General features: G+C 47.5%; 1 protein-coding gene across 5 annotated transcripts in view; it reads right to left on the bottom strand.

Annotated features, from left to right (window-relative positions):
- PMFBP1 (polyamine modulated factor 1 binding protein 1) overlaps positions 1 to 18,180 on the bottom strand; it is an 881,291-nt gene that overhangs the window by 88,459 nt on the left and 774,652 nt on the right. The gene's annotated exons all lie outside the window — the stretch shown is intronic.

The raw sequence follows: 18,180 nt of genomic DNA, 5'->3' as shown, positions 1-18,180 counted from the left end.
TCCTGCAGGGGGAAGGTGTGAGACACCTCCACCCAGTGCAGGCTTTATTTCTGGCCTCAGAGAGCACAAAGGCTCTCACCCCATGGTGTCAGAAACTCGTCTCAGTGCCGGCTGGCACAGACCAGTCAGTCCTGCACTGAAGGATTGAGTAAAATACAGGGGTCATCTCTAAGATGCCCTCTGTGTGCATTTTTTAATAAATCCTCTCGCATCATTGTGGGTTTATTATTCTGAGAAGTTTGATATCAAACTTCCCAGTATTCAGGGTAGCCATTATGAAACTGTGGAGTTCGTTTTTGACAAACTCCCAGGCCATATACTTAATATGGCCACACTACACTTACAATGTCTAAGAATGGACTTAGACACTGTAGGGGCATATTGCTCATGCAGCTATGCCCTCACCTGTGGTATAGTGCACCCTGCCTTAGGGCTGTAAGGCCTGCTAGAGGGGTGACTTACTTATGCCACATGCAGTATTTTGTGTGCATGGCATCCTGAAGGGGATGCCATGTCGACTTTGCCTTTTTCTCCCCACCAACACACACAATCTGCAATGGCAGTGTGCATGTGTTAGGTGAAGGGTCCCTTATGGTGGCACAACACATTCTGCAGCCCTTAGGGACCCTTCCTGGTTCAGGGCCCTTGGCACCACAGGTACCTTTTACAAGGGACTTATCTTTGTGCCAGGGGTGTGCCCATTGTGCAAACAATGGCGCATTTTTAGTGAAAGAACACTTGTGCTGGGGCCTGGTTAGCAGGGTCCCAGCACACTCTCAGTCAAGTCAGCATCAATATCAAGCAAAATATGGGGGGTAACTGCAACAAGGAGCCATTTTCCTACACCGGTGTTAACAAATAAGTGCCAGTGCCAAGCACTGGAAACCATTGGCTCAAATTCAGCACTCGTGTCTTCTGATTGGTACAGCTTGTAAAGTTAAGCAGCAGACTTTGGGGGTCATTCCGACCCCGGCGGATCAAAAGATCGCCCGCCGGCCCAGCGGGAAAGCCCCAGCAAAGATGAAGCCGGCTCCGAATGGAGCCGGCGGATTTGCTGGGGTGCGGCGGGTGCAGTTGCACCCGTCGCGATTTTCAGTGTCTGCCAAGCAGACACTGAAAATCTTAATGGGGCCCTGTTAGGGGGCCCCTGCACTGCCCATGCCAGTGGCATGGGCAGTGCAGGGGCCCCACGACACCCGTTCCCGCCAGCCTCTTCCTCGCGGTCGGAATCCCTGATGTAGCACCGCCAGCCTGTTGGCGGTGCTACCTCCGGCCTCCACCCTGGCGGTCTATGACCGCCAGGGTCGTAATGAGGCCCTTTATATTCTCTCTGGCAGGGCAAGTAATAACCTCTTGAAATACAGCTAGGAATACGAAAGGCTAGATTCTGTGACTTTCCTTCAATGCTGGTGTCCTTGGTTTGGTATGAAAACAAGTTACTTACCTGTAACTACAGTTATCCAGTATTGGTATCTTTCATAAATTCACATGCTTGAATCATCCCTGTCGTCGAAGTGGGAGTCCCACGGTACATAAAATAGCAATAAATAATAAATATATATTTTTTGCCATAGGCTATAATGGAGCCAGCACTTGCTCACATAGCCTATCCATGTCCTTTTGTGAAAGGACCCAAACCTGCCTGCTGTCCAATCAGGCACCAGCACCCTCTAGAACCTTCTCCAGAGAAGCTCCCTTCCTCAGATTTTCCAGCACAAGAGTGAAAAAAAAATTAAAACCTGAGAGGAAATGCGAGCATCAAAGGGGAGGAGGGTGGGTCGCATGTGAATTTATGAAAGATACCAATACTGGATAACTGTAGTTACAGGAAAGTAACTTGTTTTCTTATCCAGTATTGGATCTTTCATAAATTCACATGCTTGAATCTGAATAGACAGCAGTATGGTTGATAAACATTGTATCCAGCGTGGGTGGAGGGTGCGAGCATGAAGGCCCTCTGTCTCAAATATCAATAATAATAATAATAATAATCATAGTAAACTCATACATTTCTGAACGTGAGTTAGAAAAGAATACAGATACTTTAAGTTTGTGTATATGTATAGTAAATTTCATGCTGTAAATACCGATATAAATATCTATCTATATATATATATATGTATATATATATATGTATATATTTATATATATATATCCATAAATACATACATACACCTTACATATTCACATGGAAGCATAATAGAAACTTGGTTATTTGCATCTCAAGCCATATGACTATAACTAAGGAAAGGTCTCACCTTAATGAAAGAGATGGCGTAGCACAGCTTGCCCTACTAGAGAGTCTGTTCTTTGTGATGACTCCAGACAATAGTGCTGCGTAAAGGAGTGCGTAGTTTTCCATGTCGCAGCCTGGCAAATTTTATCAAGGGCAATACCTTGAAACAAAGCAGCCGATGTGGAGACTGCTCTTGTGGAGTGGGCTCTCAGACGCCTAGTCAAGGGTTTTCCTGCCTTGGTGTGACAAAATTGGATTGTTGAAGAAATCCATGGGGCTATAGTGGCCTTGGTTACTCCTGTTCCCTGACGTCCCAGAGAATAAGATACTAGGAGTTGGTCTGATTTTCTGATGTGCTTGGTACTTTGCAGGTAAAATTTTAGGCATCGTTTGATGTCCAAAGAGTGGAGAGTTCTCTCTGCTATCGTAGTAGGGTTTGGAAAAAAGGTTCGTAGAATAACGGGTTTATTGAGGTGGAACGAAGATGGAACTTTGGGAATATATTTGGGATTGGTTCGGAGCATAACGAAGTCCTCAGAGAAAACTAAAAAGGGTTCTTTAGTAGTGAACGCCTGTATATCACTGACTCTCCTGGTAGAGGTGAGAGCAAGCAAGGTTGACACTTTCCAGGTGATGTACTTGAGTTCCGCTCTATGAATGGGCTCAAAAGGAGCTTTCATGAGTTGGGAGAGAACAATATTAAGGTGCCACTCTGGCGGAGGTAAGCGTACCGGAGGAAAGGTGCGGAACAGCCCTTTCATAAACTGTTTGATGACTCTGGTTGAGCCAATAGACGGCATGTCAGCCGATCATCTGTAAGAGGCTATAGCTGCTAGGTGAATCTTGACTGATGCATGGGAAAGACCAGCTTTGGAGAGGGAGAGCAGGTAAGAAAGAATTTGCTCAGGATTAATTTGAAATGGGTGAAAATTGTTCTGAGAACACCAAAGACAGAATCTCTTCCATTTTAGTTTGTATGTCTTGTTCGTGCTCTCTGCTCGTGCTTTAGATAATATGAGCCTACATTCTTGATCGATGTTCATATCTTGGAACTCTCTGTACTCAGGAGCCAAGCATGCAAGTGCAGTGAAGTTGGGTCGGGATGTAAGATTAGACCCTGATTCTTCGTTAGAAGATTGTGGTTGCAAGGGAGGCGGACTGGATTGGCTACTGACCGGAGGAGGAGCTCCGTGTACCAGTACTGCCTCGGCCACTTGGGGGCTATGAGAATGATCTTGCAGCATTCGGTCTTCATTTTCCTGAGGAGCCTGGCAATCAATGGAATGGGGGGAAAAGCGTATGCAAAGATCCCGGACCATCTTATCAAAAGAGCATTTCCCCACGACCCCGGAAGTGGGTATCGACTGGCGTAAAACTGGCATTTGGCGTTCAGATTGGTGGCGAACAAGTCTAGGATCGGCCGACCCCATCGTTGGAAGATGTCCTCGAGTATGGTCTGGTTGAGTTCCCACTCGTGACAGTTGTCGTCTGTCCTGCTGAGAGAGTCCGCTAGAGCATTGTTGACCCCAGCCAGGTGCTCTGCCCTGAGGCGGACGTTGTTCAGTGTGAGCCAGTTCCAGAGAGACTGAGTTTCTCTTGAGAGGGATCTTGTTCCTCCCTGCTTGTTGATGTAGAACATGCTTGTTGTGTTGTCTGTTCTGATTAACACTGATGATCCTGCGATGCGTGGCAGAAAAGCTTTGAGCGTGAGATGAATCGCCTTCAGCTCTAACAGATTTATGTGCATCTCTTTTTGGAGCTTGGACCATCTGCCTTGAATGCGCATGTCCTGTAAGAGGCTTCCCCATCCTTCCAAGGAGGCGTCCGTGGTGATGACGAAATCTGCTATTGGTGCCAGAAAAGTTAGACCGTGGGAGAGGTGGTTGATGTGAGACCACCATTCTAACGCCTGCCGAATCTTTGGTGTGATAGTTATTAAGTCGTCGAAGGATCCTTGCGACTGGGTCCATTGAAGTTGCAGTTCTTCTTGCAGTGGCCTCATTTTGAGTCTTGCTAGCGGTACTAGGACTATGGCTGAGGAAATCATGCCCAGAAGCGATTTGAATAGTCGTACTGAAACGAACTTTCTTGCAGAGATTGTGACAGCCAATTGGGTCAGCTTCTGCTGCCTTGCTAGGGTAAGATATGCCTTGTTTTGGATAGTGTCTAATTCTGCTCCCAGGAAAACTCTCCTGCGTGCTGGAAGCACGACTGACTTCTGTAGGTTCACTGTTAGACCCAAACTGTTGAATAGTTTTAGGCAGGCGTCTGTGGCTTTTGAGGCTAGTAGAGATGACGGAGCTTTTATGAGCCAGTCGTCCAGGTATGGGAACACCTGGAAACCCTTGCTTCTGAGGGAGGCTGCGACTGGGGCAAGGCATTTCGTGAAGATTCTCAGAGCTGATCTGAGGCCAAATGGTAGGACTCGGAACTGATAATGGGCACCGGCTACTGTAAAACGGAGATATGCGATGTTTTTGGTGTAATGGAACGTGGAAGTAGGCGTCCTGGAGATCTAGAGTTGTCATAAAATCTCCAGGATTCAAGAGGTGCAAGATATCTGACAGTGTGATCATTCTGAAGGATTGTTTCCGAAGGAACTTGTTGAGTTTCCTGAGGTCTAGTATAGGACGCCACTCTCCTGACTTCTTCCTTATGAGGAAAAACCGGGAGTAGAATCCGAGACCCCGTTGTTGCAGAGGAACTGTCTCTATAGCCCCTTTGGCCAGAAGGCTGAAGACTTCCGCTTGAAGCAGACGAAGATGGAGAGAGCTGCCTGATGTTGTTGGGTGAAGCGGTGGCTTTTGTGTGAATTCCAGGGTATGCCCTCTTGTCACTATATCCAGCACCCATTTGTCTGATGTTATTTTCTTCCACTCTTGGATGAAGTTGGAAATGTTTGCTCCTATTTGCTGATGTTGTGGGCATTGGGGGAGCATAGCCGGTGCCTGTAGAAGATCATTGTTTTCTGGATTGCGAACCCTGCCTTCGTTTACCTCCTTGTCTGTTATAGGAGGCAGTCGATGATTGCCTGTACTGCTGGTGGTATGAAGGCTGGTACTGGGATTGCTGGTATTGTCTATGGAAGGAACCTCGAAAAGAGGTGAAACATCTCCCTCTAGCCCCTCGAAAGGGCTGCTTCCGGTACTGCAGGGTACTCACGGACTTGGCGGTGTCTGTGTCCGTCTTAATGGCTTGAAGTGCGTCATCCACATGTTTGCCAAATAAAGATTCCCCAAGCGCACCGTCAGCGTCTGTTTGGGGGCCGGAGGAGGCGGAAAGAACACCTGTGGGCAGGAGCCCTTTTAATTACTCTCAGCGCTCCCGCTTTGCGGGAAGCGCGCCGTCAGCGTCTGTTTGGGGGCCGGAGGAGGCGGAAAGAACACCTGTGGGCAGGAGCCCTTTAATTACTCTCAGCACTCCCGCTTCGCGGGAAGCGTGCCATCAGCGTCTGTTTGGGGGCCGGAGGAGGCGGAAAGAACACCTATGGGTAGGAGCCCTTTAAATTACTCTCAGCACTCCCGCTTCGCAGGACGCGCGCGGGCGGCGCCCGGGCCCGTCCTTCGCCCGTCATCGACCGGAAGAAGCTGGGCTGGGCCCCCCCTTAACGTCTACTCCTTCCGCCAGTGGTAACTTCATCTGGGTGCTGTGTCAGGTACTGTGTGAGCCCATTATTAAATATGGGGAAAAGAAAGAATTAATGTTCAAAAGGGGGAAGGCGGGCCCAGCTCCCTTCAGTCCTCCATTACTAGTTATTTATCTTCTGTGATGTGGGCCATCGAATCTGAACTTGAACATGTAGAAGAAAGGATTGGGGCTGTCCAAAGTACTGTACAACACCCCCCTTTGGAACCTATCGTCCACATTTCCACCTTTCCAAGAACTGGTCCTTCATCACCGATCTTGCCTCTGAATACCAGACACTTGGGCGACGATATACTTCCCACTATCGACCGAATCAATTCTTCTCCCCTATTAGTTATTCCTCCTCTTGAAAGCTCTTGTTCTCAGGCCGATTCACCTCCCTTGAAGAAGAGGAGAGCCGGGAAAAAGCCCAAAAATACAAAAAAGGCCTTGGGCTCCAAAAAGAAACTACCTACCCTCCCGGCCCAAAGTGACCAACCCCCAATCTCCCTGGTTTCCTCCCCTGAATGCCCTCTGAGTAAGGATGCTCCTGAAGACCGTTCTAGTATTATTGACTTGACACTCAAATCCTTTTGCGCAACTCTAGAGGCAAAAACTACCACTTTGATCACTAGGAAGCTTGATTGCTTTTGTAATGACATGACCAGGTTTTTATCTAGTTTTTTAAAACCAGGTCCATTAAGTACGGGAATACATCATAGCCCTGAACCAGCCTATCAATCCACTCCTCCCTCTACTTTGGTACCCCAAGGAGTAAGTAATCCTTTGCTTGATCCACAAGCCGTCTCTGGTCAAGGAACTCTCGTTGACAACCCTGCATTAGGGCCGACAAGGGAAGTCTATTCCTCTAGGTTGCAAGATAAAGGTCCAAATAAACTTACTAACCATGCAGACTTTTTACATTTACCACCTGACTGGAATCCGTACGTTTTGGTTCTCTCAAACGTTCCTCCTCTGGAGTGCTCCAAACAAGAAGATACCCACTCCCTAATTAGAAAAGCTGGTCACTGGTTGAATTCCAATTTCAAACCAATTTTTTTTCATAACGATAAGATTCTTATGGCCCGAAATGAGGAGGGTAGGATATTCAAAGGAATTGGAGGAGGGAGACTATGTTGTTTTAAATTTTGCTAATCCTCGTTCAGTAGACTATTTTTTTACCAATTTGGACCACTGTAATATGTCAAATAACAGGATTCAAATACATCCCCTGTGTCATTTTTACGACCCTGTGCTCCTACCAAATCGCATTGTCATTAATTCAAGTATTCACAGACCAGACCCAGAAAGGTTTCATTTACAGGTTAATGTACCCTCTAGCAATCGGTTCTCGACTCTTAGTCACCTTGACGAGAACGATTGACTGACGGTGATCCACCCCTGTTCTTCTAACATGGAGAGACCGAAGGCTGGGAACGTCCACGTTGAATGTACCTGGGACACAGGAAAGCCTGTAATGGATCTGCAAGTTCCTATAAATGCCAAAGTTCTAATGTCATGTCCTGTGTCTAGACCATTAACCCTGCTTAGCTGGAACATAGCAGGGCTGCGATCCAAAATTGACAATTCGGACTGGAAGAGCTTTATTTCCTCTTACGATATAATTTGCCTACAGGAGACTTGGTCCAAAGATACGTTCCTTCTGAACGGTTTCACCTCCCTGTGTCAGCCGGCATTAACCTCCCAAATGGGGAGAGCTAGTGGCAGCCTTTTAGTTCTTGTTTCTGTACATCTTCCGCTTTTAAATGTGTCCTTAATCTGGTATTCCCTTTATTTTATGGTTGTCTTAGTCTCTATTAGTGGACAAAAGGATATTCTAATTTTAAATTTTTACAATAACATTCCTCGGGGCCTTCTTATGGGTCATTTGGAAGAGGTAATGGACCTCATAGATTCTATACATGTTTTGCAGAATAGTGATCTAATTATTCTATGGGTGGGCGATTTTAATACTCCTCTGTGTAGCAAAGAACACATGGACTTGTGTGCCTTTCCTGCTGAGGGCAGAGAGTCAGTAATTCATTTTAATTATACTATTGAAGGAGATGCCTTAAACCTTTTTACTTGTAAATTTGATCTGGTTCATGTCACTGAGAAATTGGCCCCCGACGCCTGTAATATACCAACCTTTACAGAGAATTTGAGGGGGAGTATTATCGACTTCATACTTATCGGCTCCTCTGATTTTTACGTAATTCAAGAATTTAAGATTACGCCTCATTGTGCGAGCGATCATAGCCCCCTTAGCATTATATTGGACCTAAAAATTATCCAGGCATCCAAGAATAAAAGCTTGAGCGCTGCTACTGTTTATAATCCAAATTGTGGCATACGTTTAAAATGGGACAAAATAGATCCAAAAAATTTTAACCAGGAAATTGTAAGAAGTAGGTCTGACTCGATTCATATGTGTTTGTCCCAGCAGTTAGATCCTGACTGTAGGAAGTTGGCTCTGTATGCACTATTTCAAAGTAAGGAATAGTATGCACAGAGTCCAAGGGTTCCCCTTAGAGGTAAGATAGTGGCAAAAAGAGATAATACTAATGCTCTATTTTGTGGTAGTGTGGTCGAGCAGTAGGCTTATCAAAGGAGTAGTGTTAAGCATTTGTTGTACATACACACAGGCAATAAATGAGGAACACACACTCAGAAACTATTCCAGGTCAATAGGTTTTTGTTATAGAAAAATATATTTTCTTAGTTAATTTTAAGAACCACAGGTTCAAATTCTACATGTAATATCTCATTTGAAAGGTATTGCAGGTAAGTACTTTAGGAACTTTGAATAATCACAATAGCATATATACTTTTTACATAAAACACATATAGCTACTTTAAAAGTGGACACAGTGCAATGTTCACAGTTCCTGGGGGAGCTAAAGTAATGTTAGTTCTTGCAGGTAAGTAAACCACCTACGGGGTTCAAATGGGGGTCCAAGGTAGCCCACCGTTGGGGGTTCAGAGCAACCCCAAAGTTACCACACCAGCAGCTCAGGGCCGGTCAGGTGCAGAGTTCAAAGTGGTGCCCAAAACGCATAGGCTTCAATGGAGAGAAGGGGGTGCCTCGGTTCCAGTCTGCCAGCAGGTAAGTACCCGCGTCTTCGGAGGGCAGACCAGGGGGGGTTTTGTAGGGCACCGGGGGGGGGGACACAAGCTCACACAAAAAGTACACCCTCAGCGGCACTGGGGCGGCCGGGTGCAGTGTGCAAACACGCGTCAGGTTTCCAATGGATTTCAATGAGAGACCAAGGGGTCTCTTCAGCGGTGCAGGCAGGCAAGGGGGGGGCTCCTCGGGGTAGCCACCACCTGGGCAAGGGAGAGGGCCTCCTGGGGGTCACTCCTGCACTGAAGTTCCGATCCTTCAGGTGCTGGGGGATGCGGGTGCAGGGTCTTTTCCAGCGGTCGGGATTTTAGAGTCAGGCAGTCGCGGTCAGGGGGAGCCTCGGGATTCCCTCTGCAGGCGTCGCTGTGTGGGTTCAGGGGGGACAACTTTGGTTACTCACGGTCTCGGAGTCGCCGGAGGGTCCTCCCTGAGGTGTTGGTTCTCCACCAGTCGAGTCGGGGTCGCCGGGTGCAGTGTTGCAAGTCCCACGCTTCTTGCGGGGATTGCAGGGGTCTTTAAATCTGCTCCTCTGGATACAAAGTTGCAGTCTTTGTTGAACAGGGCCGCTGTTCTCGGGAGTTTCTTGGTCTCTTGGAAGCAGGGCAGTCCTCTGAGGATTCAGAGGTCGCTGGTCCCAGGGAAAGCGTCGCTGGAGCAGTTTTCTTCTGAAGGCAGGAGACAGGCCGGTAGGACTGGGGCCAAAGCAGTTGGTGTCTTCTTTCTTCTTCTGCAGGGGTTTTCAGCTCAGCAGTCCTCTTCTTCTGTAAGTTGCAGGAATCTAAATTCTTAGGTTCAGGGGAGCCCTTAAATACTAAATTTAAGGGCGTGTTTAGGTCTGGGGGGTTAGTAGCCAATGGCTACTAGCCCTGAGGGTGGGTACACCCTCTTTGTGCCTCCTCCCAAGGTGAGGGGGTCACATTCCTATCCCTATTGGGGGAATCCTCCATCTGCAAGATGGAGGATTTCTAAAAGTTAGAGTCACTTCAGCTCAGGGGCTGCCCTGACTGGCCAGTGACTCCTCCTTGTTTTTCTCATTAATTCCTCCAGCCTTGCCGCCAAAAGTGGGGCCGTGGCCGGAGGGCGCGGGCAACTCCACTAGCTGGAGTGCCCTGTGGTGCTGGAACAAAGGGGGTGAGCCTTTGAGGCTCACCGCCAGGTGTTACAGCTCCTGCCTGGGGGAGGTGATAGCATCTCCACCCAGTGCAGGCTTTGTTACTTGCCACAGAGTGACAAAGGCACTCTCCCCATGTGGCCAGCAACATGTCTCGAGTGTGGCAGGCTGCTAAAACCAGTCAGCCTACACGGGTAGTTGGTTAAGGTTTCAGGGGGCACCTCTAAGGTGCCCTCTGGGGTGTATTTCACAATAATATGTACACTGGCATCAGTGTGCATTTATTGTGCTGAGAAGTTTGATACCAAACTTCCCAGTTTTCAGTGTAGCCATTATGGTGCTGTGGAGTTCGTGCTTGACAGACTCCCAGACCATATACTCTTATGGCTACCCTGCACTTACAATGTCTAAGGTTTTGCTTAGACACTGTAGGGGCACAGTGCTTATGCACTGGTGCCCTCACCTATGGTATAGTGCACCCTGCCTTAGGGCTGTAAGGCCTGCTAGAGGGGTGACTTATCTATACTGCATAGGCAGTGTGAGGTTGGCATGGCACCCTGAGGGGAGTGCCATGTCGACTTACTCGTTTTGTCCTCACCAGCACACACAAGCTGGCAAGCAGTGTGTCTGTGCTGAGTGAGGGGTCCCCAGGGTGGCATAAGCTATGCTGCAGCCCTTAGAGACCTTCCCTGGCATCAGGGCCCTTCGTACCAGGGGTACCAGTTACAAGGGACTTACCTGGATGCCAGGGTGAGCCAATTGTGTAAAACAAAAGTACAGGTTAGGGAAAGAACACTGGTGCTGGGGTCTGGTTAGCAGGCCTCAGCACACTTTCAAATCAAAACATAGCATCAGCAAAGGCAAAAAGTCAGGGGGTAACCATGCCAAGGAGGCATTTCCTTACACTGACCGCATAGTGCGTGAATTTGAATCTTTAAGCACTGACATTTCACGCGCCCTGGTGGTGGACAGGCCCGCGAAGGGGCCGGTGGCCCACAGATGGTTCGATCCTGCGTGCTCATGCGCCCATAAAAAACTCAAAGACGCTCTTAAAGCAGTTCCTCTCTCCCGTTGTAGGAAGTTGGCTCTGTATGCACTATTTCAAAGTAAGGAATAGTATGCACAGAGTCCAAGGGTTCCCCTTAGAGGTAAGATAGTGGCAAAAAGAGATAATACTAATGCTCTATTTTGTGGTAGTGTGGTCGAGCAGTAGGCTTATCAAAGGAGTAGTGTTAAGCATTTGTTGTACATACACACAGGCAATAAATGAGGAACACACACTCTGAGACAAATCCAGCCAATAGGTTTTGTTATAGAAAAATATCTTTTCTTAGTTTATTTTAAGAACCACAGGTTCAAATTCTACATGTAATATCTCATTTGAAAGGTATTGCAGGTAAGTACTTTAGGAACTTTGAATCATTACATTAGCATGTATACTTTTTACATAAAACACAATAAGCTGTTTTAAAAGTGGACACAGTGCAATTTTCACAGTTCCTGGGGGAGGTAAGTTTTTGTTAGTTTTGTCAGGTAAGTAAATCACTTACAAGTCTCAGGTTTGGGTCCAAGGTAGCCCACCGTTGGGGGTTCAGAGCAACCCCAAAGTTACCACACCAGCAGCTCAGGGCCGGTCAGGTGCAGAGTTGAAAGTGGTGCCCAAAACGCATAGGCTTCAATGGAGTGAAGGGGGTGCCCCGGTTCTGGTCTGCCAGCAGGTAAGTACCCGCGTCTTCGGAGGGCAGACCAGGGGGGTTTTGTAGGGCACCGGGGGGGACACAAGTCAGCACAAAAAGTACACCCTCAGCAGCGCGGGGGCGGCCGGGTGCAGTGTGCAAACACGCGTCGGGTTCTCTGTAGATTTCAATGAGAGATCAAGGGATCTCTTCAGCGGTGCAGGCAGGCAAGGGGGGGGCTCCTCGGGGTAGCCACCACCTGGGCAATGGAGAGGGCCTCCTGGGGGTCACTCCTGCACAGAAGTTCCGTTCCTTCAGGTGCTGGGGGTGCAGGGTCTTTTCCAGCCGTCGGGACTTTAGGTTCAGGCAGTCGCGGTCAGGGGGAGCCTCGGGATTCCCTCTGCAGGCGTCGCTGTGGGGGCTCAGGGGGGACAACTTTGGTTACTCACGGTCTCGGAGTCACCGGAGGGTCCTCCCTGAGGTGTTGGTTCTCCACCAGTCGAGTCGGGGTCGCCGGGTGCAGTGTTGCAAGTCTCACGCTTCTTGCGGGGAGTTGCAGGGGTCTTTAAAGCTGCTCCTTGAAACAAAGTTGCAGTTCTTTTGGAGCAGTGCCGCTGTCCTCGGGAGTTTCTTGGTCTCTTGGAAGCAGGGCAGTCCTCTGAGGATTCAGAGGTCGCTGGTCCTGGAGAAAGCGTCGCTGGAGCAGGGTTCTTTAGAAGGCAGGAGACAGGCCGGTAGGACTGGGGCCAAAGCAGTTGGTGTCTTCTTTCTTCTTCTGCAGGGGTTTTCAGCTCAGCAGTCTTCTTTTTCGGTAAGTTGCAGGAATCTAAATTCTTAGGTTCTGGGGAGCCCTTAAATACTAAATTTAAGGGCGTGTTTAGGTCTGGGGGGTTAGTAGCCAATGGCTACTAGCCCTGAGGGTGGGTACACCCTCTTTGTGCCTCCTCCCAAGGGGAGGGGGTCACATCCCTAATCCTATTGGGGAATCCTCCATCTGCAAGATGGAGGATTTCTAAGAGTTAGAGCCACTTCAGCTCAGGACACCTTAGGGGCTGTCCTGACTGGCCAGTGACTCCTCCTTGTTATTCTCATTATTTTCTCCGGCCTTGCCACCAAAAGTGGGGGCCGGGGCCGGAGGGGGCGGGCAACTCCACTAGCTGGAGTGTCCTGCGGTGCTGGCACAAAGGGGTGAGCCTTTGAGGCTCACCGCCAGGTGTGACAGCTCCTGCCAGGGGGAGGTGTTAGCATCTCCACCCAGTGCAGGCTTTGTTACTGGCCTCAGAGTGACAAAGGCACTCTCCCCATGGGGCCAGCAACATGTCTCGGTTGTGGCAGGCTGCTGGAACCAGTCAGCCTACACAGATAGTCGGTTAAGGTTTCAGGGGGCACCTTCTAAGGTGCCCTCTGGGGTGTATTTTACAATAAAATGTACACTGGCATCAGTGTGCATTTATTGTGCTGAGAAGTTTGATACCAAACTTCCCAGTTTTCAGTGTAGCCATTATGGTGCTGTGGAGTTCGTGTAAAGCAGACTCCCAGACCATATACTCTTATGGCTACCCTGCACTTACAATGTCTAAGGTTTTGTTTAGACACTGTAGGGGCACAGTGTTCATGCACTGGTGCCCTCACCTATGGTATAGTGCACCCTGCCTTAGGGCTGTAAGGCCTGCTAGATGGGTGACTTATCTATACCTGCATAGGCAGTGAGAGGCTGGCATGGCACCCTGAGGGGAGTGCCATGTCGACGTACTCGTTTTGTTCTCACCAGCACACACAAGCTGGCAAGCAGTGTGTCTGTGCTGAGTGAGGGGTCTCCAGGGTGGCATAAGATATGCTGCAGCCCTTAGAGACCTTCCCTGGCATAAGGGCCCTTGGTACCAGGGGTACCAGTTACAAGGGACTTACCTGGATGCCAGGGTGTGCCAATTGTGGAATCAAAAGTACAGGTTAGGGAAAGAACACTGGTGCTGGGGCCTGGTTAGCAGGCCTCAGCACACTTTCAATTCAAAACATAGCATCAGCAAAGGCAAAAAGTCAGGGGGTAACCATGCCAAGGAGGCATTTCTTTACACCCGTCAACTAGTTAAATTAGCTAGAGCTGATTATAAGGCTGCCCTTGATAAACGGAAATCAGAAATTAGGTCTAGGGCCTGGGGCGAACTTTTGGCTGCATCTGAGCAGAAGGATACTTCTAAATTCTGGAAAGTGATAAATCACTCTTACTTTTCTGACAACAACTCTTTGGCCAATGACTGTCTTATCGCTGAGGATGTCTGGGTAACTCATTTTAGGAAAGTCTTCTGTTCAGGAACTTATGAGAATCCGCATGTAACAGTTAATCCTTCTGCACATTTTATTTTAGACTCTAATACTAAGGCCCCAAATATTATTTTTGATCTCCACGAGGTCAAAAGTGCTATTGACAGATCAAGGCAGGGAAAGGCTCTTGGCCCCGATGGGGTTCCCGCTGATCTTTTTAAATCAGAAATTGATCTTTGGGGTCCGTTAGTTACAAATGTGTTGAATAGTGTGGTAAACAGTAACATGCCCCTCTCATGGAAATCGGCTATTATTGTCCCCATCTTCAAAAAAGGAAACAGACAAGATCCTTCTTGTTACAGACCAATTTCTCTTATCGATTCGACAGCAAAGATTTTAGGTAGCGTGATCTTGTCCCGTTTAGAAGATTGGGTGACCGAGGCCCAGATTTGATCTCCTATATTAGACCCGGTGTAGGCACAGTTGAGCAGGTCTTAAACTTGCAGCTGATACTCAGTAAATATGTGATAGTCAAAAAAGAGTCTATTCATATGGCTTTCATTGATCTAACCAGTGCCTTTGATATGGTTAATAGGTCAAAGTTATGGCAAATTTTGGAAGTCTTAGGCTGTGATCCGGCTCTATTGGAGCTTATTAAACGCCTACACACAGACTTAACGATTTCTGTTCAGGCCGGCTCACATGGGCAGAGAACCTCCCCCATCCCGTCAACTAGGGGTGTAAGGCAGGGATGTATCTTAGCCCCTTTTCTTTTTCCGATATACATAAATGGGCTCTATGATTCACTGGTAAAACATGCAAAGGACGTACCGAAGATGGGCCAGAGACTACTTCCAGTTTTATTATATGCTGATGATGCAGTTTTAATCGCTCGTACTGCAAATGGTTTACAGGGACTACTGGACGCATTTTATAATTTTATGTTGAACCTTGATCTGAAAGTAAATTACCCCAAGACTTTCGTTATGACTTGTGGCCCACGTAACACAAAGTCTAAACAATTTACTATGGGAGGGCATACTCTTAATAAGGTCAAAGAATTTTGTTATCTAGGCATGTACATGAGTTCTTCTTTGTCCTGGAAGACGCACATTCATTTTAAGCTCCAACAGTTGATAAGGAATAATGAAGCGATCTTTCGCTTTTCAAATAAACTAGGTCATAGACCCCCTGCACAGATTAAAACTCTTAACAATTCTAAGTGCACTGCATCAGTCCTTTATGGGGCAGGCGTCTGGGGCTATAATAAAATACCGTCTCTCCAGAGTGTTGAAAATAAATTCCTGCGCAGATTACTGTTGGTCCCAAAATGCATCGCAAACATAATCTGCCATGAAGAACTTGGTCAGCGCTTTTTGGAGGATAGGGTCTTTATGGCTCCCCTACTGCTCTGGATTAGATGTTGGTCAAACCCTATGGCAAGATTGGTCCAAGACTGTATTTCTGATTGTCTACAATTGGAAAATTCAAATAGGATTCCCTGGCTTATGTTTCTGCGAAACTCTTTTGAGAACCTAGGGCTTAGATACATGTTTGATGAACCCCATTTGTTAACTACAAACTCTAGGTCTGTCTTGAAGTCTACTTACTCCGAGCATATATCAGAGCTGAGATTTTATAGTTCCCTGAAATTGAAATCTTTTGATTCCTACTCTCTGATTGTGACTGTTCCATGCCTTGAACCCTATTTGACTTGGTTTTCAAGTTTTAGAATAATTTCTCTTTTAACACTTTTTAGACTTAATCAAATTCATTTTAAGGTAGCTTTCCCCGAACCATGTTTTTGGAAAAAGGACTTACCACTTTGTCCCTGTGACTCCAAATCAACTCAGAGTACCTTGCACTTTTTTCTTTTTTGCCCTTTATATGCTGCTCCTAGAGGGGCTTTTATTTTACCCACTTTTCGTCTTCTTAGACCCATTCACTATAAGGAAGCTCTATTATATCTTCAGAGATTGCCAGATATCCAAATTTGTCACCATGTATTAGACTTTGTTACAGCTTCTTTAAGTATTAGGAAAAGGCCCACTCTATTTTTTTTTTTTAATTTAAATGTACGTATAGTTTATCATTTTAAGCTAATATTTGTACTTTTCTGATTTTGTGATTTTAATCATGTCTAGTATATTTATTTGTCTATGCCAAGGGGTTTCAGATTGGATGCTCATGCGGTGTTTTTAGTAATGGTTTTTAAGTTTTATTTTGTTTTATATTATTTATAGATCGGTAAATGTGTTTTGGTCTGCACTTTTATGGCAATTGCCGAATAAAGTTATTTGACTGACTGACTGACTGACTGACTGACTGATTCCCCATCGTAAGGCATGTCTAGGACTCGGGACTGCACTTCTGGTCTAAAAGATGTGGCCTCGAGCCAACCTTGTCGTCGTACGACAGCGGCACCTGCTAGTTGGCGGAAACCAGTAGAGGCTATGTCAAGAGCGCAGTCGATAATTTCTTCCGACGTACGCTCACCTTCCTGTAGGATCTTTCGTGCCTCTGCTTGTTTATATTCCGGGATGAGGTCCAGGAAAGGTTGCATGTCGGACTACATTTGGCAGTCATATCGGCCTAAAATCGCTAACGAATTTGCTGCCCTGACAGTGATTGCAGACATGGAGGAGAATCTCTTGCCTATATTGTCCAGTCTGCGACCTTCCTTGTCTGGAGGAGTAGAGATAGGCGTTGATGGATTTTTGGAGCGTCTTTGAGCAGCCTGTGAGATGACTGAGTCAGGCTTTGGATGGTCAGTAAGGCATGCCGGAGAATCTTGAGTTGCCTTGTATTTTTTATCCAGTTTTTGTGGAACTGGAGGAACCGTAGCCGGATTTCGCATAATCTTTGTGCCCTCGCTCCATATGTAATCAATAATCAGAATGGACCGTACCGACTTCCGTGATTGCTCCTTGAAATCATGTAGGAAACATTCCGATTGGGAGACAGATGTTGGGAGGTGGAAACGTACTGCGGCTCTGTCCATAAGATTATGGAAACCACCTATGTCCTCGGGCGGAGAATCAGAGGGGCGAGGAGGTGGTGGAGAAGGAGTGGGGGCCAAGTAATCATCCCATTCCTCGGTAGGATGTTGTGGAGTGGAAATTTCTCCTTCTTCTTGTTCTTCTTCCCCTGAAGTGGAACCTTCATCTCTGGGGGGTGCAGCTAGCACCGAGTGTGATGTTAATCTTGGAGTAGCTGGAGGAGGAGGAGCATTAACTGGCGTCACCGGAGAGACCGGCGCTGGTGGTTGATCTTCCGCTGGGAACCTTCTCCTATAATCCTGAAGCATGGATTGTAAATCCTGGATTAAGGAGGAAGGCATTTGTACGGTATCTCTGTGTTGAGGCTCTCGTGTTTCGTAGTATTGCTCCTGATGAGAGTAGTATGGTTGATACTGTTCATACTCATCCTCTTCATCCTCATCTTGGTATTTGACATGGAGCTGCGAGGGGCTATGTGCATCTCCGAAAGGACCTTCGTCCGATTCCTCCCAGTCAAGAAGATGACTGGGTAGTAAAGCCGACACCTTGTTTGGAGATATGTCGGTTGGATAAATGTCCTGTGCAGGTAGAGATCTGATCCTGACCATGGCTCGGAGACCTGGAAGAGGTAGGAGTGGCCTCAAGCTGTCTACTAGGCACCACTGCTGTCGATGGCGTGAAAGTTGATGCAGCCGTGGATGGTACAGATTTTTCCGTCGACGGTGGTCTCGTCGACGGTGGTGTCGCCGACGATGGTCTCGCCGACGGTAGTGTCGTCGACGGTAGTGTCGTTGACGGTAGCTTCTTTGACTGTGTCCCCGTTGATGGTGAAAGCGCTGATGACAATGGCGTCGCTGACGTTATAGTCGACGGGGCAGTCGTCGACAGTGCCGATGGAGTCTTGAGAGAGGGAATCGGATCCCTTACCGTCGATGTTAAGGTCGTCGACGCTGACGACGGTCTCGTCGACGATGTAGTGGAGACGGTAGTTGTAGGTACCGTCGTCGTCGTCACGGTCGTCGACGGTGTTGTCGTTGTCGATCTAATTTTTAGAGTCATTTTTCCAGAAGTGGAAGGCTCTGAGGAAGGAGATAGATGGTAGGACTCCTTCTTTTGAAGAGGAGAGGAAGGCTCAGAGGAGACTGAAG

This window comes from Pleurodeles waltl, chromosome 12, assembly GCF_031143425.1.
Source record: "Pleurodeles waltl isolate 20211129_DDA chromosome 12, aPleWal1.hap1.20221129, whole genome shotgun sequence".
Lineage (NCBI taxonomy): Eukaryota > Metazoa > Chordata > Amphibia > Caudata > Salamandridae > Pleurodeles > Pleurodeles waltl.
Note: the sequence above shows the minus strand (reverse complement) of the source record. Positions and strands in the feature narration are given on the sequence as shown.